At 47.0% G+C, this 2,441-nt stretch overlaps 2 non-coding genes across 2 annotated transcripts; one reads left to right on the top strand and one right to left on the bottom strand.

Moving 5' to 3' along the window:
* Window positions 1–1,049: 1,049 nt before the first annotated feature.
* On the bottom strand, window positions 1,050–1,122 carry TRNAM-CAU (transfer RNA methionine (anticodon CAU)). The gene has a single exon. It is a non-coding gene; the product is annotated as a tRNA-Met (tRNA).
* A 433-nt stretch (window positions 1,123–1,555) lies between these two features.
* On the top strand, window positions 1,556–1,629 carry TRNAN-GUU (transfer RNA asparagine (anticodon GUU)). Its single transcript has one exon. It is a non-coding gene; the product is annotated as a tRNA-Asn (tRNA).
* The last annotated feature ends 812 nt before the right edge of the window (window positions 1,630–2,441 follow it).

The raw sequence follows: 2,441 nt of genomic DNA, 5'->3' as shown, positions 1-2,441 counted from the left end.
ACCTAACCCTCCCCACTAGGTGCCTAACCCTAACCTCCCCTTGTAAGTGCCTAACCCTCCCTCCCCGGTCCCTAACCCTAACCTCCCCTTGTATGTGCCTAACCCTCCCTCCCCGGTCCCTAACCCTAACCTCCCCTTGTATGTGCCTAACCCTCCCTCCCCGGTCCCTAACCCTAACCTTCCCGGCCCTGCAGCCTAACCCTAACCCCCCTTCTCCTGCCTAATCCTAACATTCCCCCCCCCCCTGCGCGGCAGGATGATCGGGATGCCGGCTGACGGTATTTTGACGCCGGCATCCCGTTTTGGCATCTGTATATTTACGCCGGAATGGTGTACTCCCTTGGTATACCAGCGTCGGGATATCGACCGCCGGGATCCCGTTCGTCTGGAAGCCAACTGCTTCCCGTACAGATCTATCTTCCCCAAGTCAGTATGTCCATGGAAATATTGCCAAGTGCTACTACTGAACACCTGCTTTGAAGGATATGCACACACAGGTCACACATAACTATACCCCACAAAATAACATAAAACAAATCTGTATTACAGCAGTTTGGATGAAGTGAGAAAGCCATGCAGTGGGTTTGACACTTGGACCCCATGAACTGTTTAACTTTATCTTCTGAGTTTGTAGCATGTTTGACTGAGATGTGAGCTCAGCTGGCACTAAGCATGACGGGTTGCCACCAACTGGCCCAAGATGGCTGTACACAATGCTATTCTCCAATATTACATTTATATTAGATAAGGCAGTCAGGCTTTCATTCAGATCACCAGCTTGTCTTCTGTATTCATGGGAGCTAGGCTTTGGCCAGGAAGCAGCAGAATTATAATAAAGGGAGAACTAAAAAACACAAATCAAATTATAAAAGGAAAGGCAGACATTCCCCATTATGAAAAGTCATTATAGCCATTATAGTGTGAGCAGGATACCTGGAGCCCGCTGAATGCTGCTCCTGTAACACCGCTGTAACGTGCAGCAAAAGCAAATAAATCCGTCTATATTACATGCTCACCAACATGTGCGATGCCGCACAGCATAAAACATGTGCCCCGTGTGAGGATCGAACTCACGACCTTCAGATTATGAGACTGACGCGCTACCTACTGCGCTAACGAGGCAGCTGCTAAAGGTGCCTGGCTAGTGCAGATTGGTAATGTGTCTGTGATATTGTCTGATACGTCTGCAATAATTTACATCTCCTCTGTGTTACAACAGTAGAGTACTCAGCCATATATTACATGGTTCCTTTGTTCTGAAGAGCTCAATGGAAATCGCTGATTGCTGGGGGCTGTAGATAATATGAAAACGATATTAAATGCTCATACTGGATGGATTCAAACGCACCATGGAACTCCACTGACAAGTACAGTCTTAAATTTATCCATGCGTGTAGATGAGGCAGAGCCCTTCCCCCTTGGATGTGACAGTCACAGTGGTGCCTTCCTAAGCGCTGCCAGTTCTGCGGGCTAACATAGGTGAGCGGTTATTGCTGAGATGGGAAGGCGTTTCTCATACTGTATGTAGCAGATGAGTTCCGAAATTTAAACAGCAGTCTCTGTGGCGCAATCGGTTAGCGCGTTCGGCTGTTAACCGAAAGGTTGGTGGTTCAAGCCCACCCAGGGACGCAGCTATTTTTTTTTTTTTTTTTTTTTTTTTTGTGATGTTAATGTCAAATTTCACATTCACTTTTACCCTTTTCTTTTTGCTGAAGGGAGAAAACTATAAATACATGTTGGGAAAAAATGAAAACTAAAATTGTTAAATAATCATGGTGCTTAAATAATATCATTACTCACATAGAGAAAAGACACATTAATGTTGCAGCTAGTGGCTCTAGTCTAAGGATTTGGAAATGGCATTGAAATGAATGCAAAGAAAATCTGCATTGTCTTAGGGAGTCAGTAAGCTACAGTAGTCGATAAGGACGTTTTTGGGTGAAACTGCCAACACTGGGGGTCATTCCGAGTTGATCGCTAGCTGTCGTTGTTCGCAGTGCAGCGATAAGGCTAAAAATCAACATTTCTGCGCATGCGTATGCCCCGCAATGCACACGCGCGTCACACGTGTACAAAGCCCGTTGTGGTTGTGCACAGGTTGTAGCGAGGTTTTCAGTCGCACTGACGGCCGCAAGAAGATTGACAGGAAGGGGGCGTTTCTGGGTGTCAACTGACCGTTTTCAGGGAGTGTTTGCAAAAACGCAGGCGTGTCTGAAAAAATGCAGGCGTGGCTGGGCGTTCGCTGGGTGGGTGTATGACGTTAAATCAAGACACGAATAGGCTGAAATGATCGCAAGCGCTGAGTAGGTTCAGAGCTACTCTGAAACTGCACAAACTGTTTTTGCAGAGCTCGGCAGCACAAGTGTTCGCACTTCTGCTAAGCTAAAATACACTCCCCAGTGGGCGGCGGCATAGCGTTTGCACGGCGGCTAAAACTAGCT

This window comes from Pseudophryne corroboree, chromosome 6, assembly GCF_028390025.1.
Source record: "Pseudophryne corroboree isolate aPseCor3 chromosome 6, aPseCor3.hap2, whole genome shotgun sequence".
In the NCBI taxonomy this organism is placed as follows: Eukaryota; Metazoa; Chordata; class Amphibia; order Anura; family Myobatrachidae; genus Pseudophryne; species Pseudophryne corroboree.
This window is presented reverse-complemented; position numbering and strand designations above follow the sequence as displayed.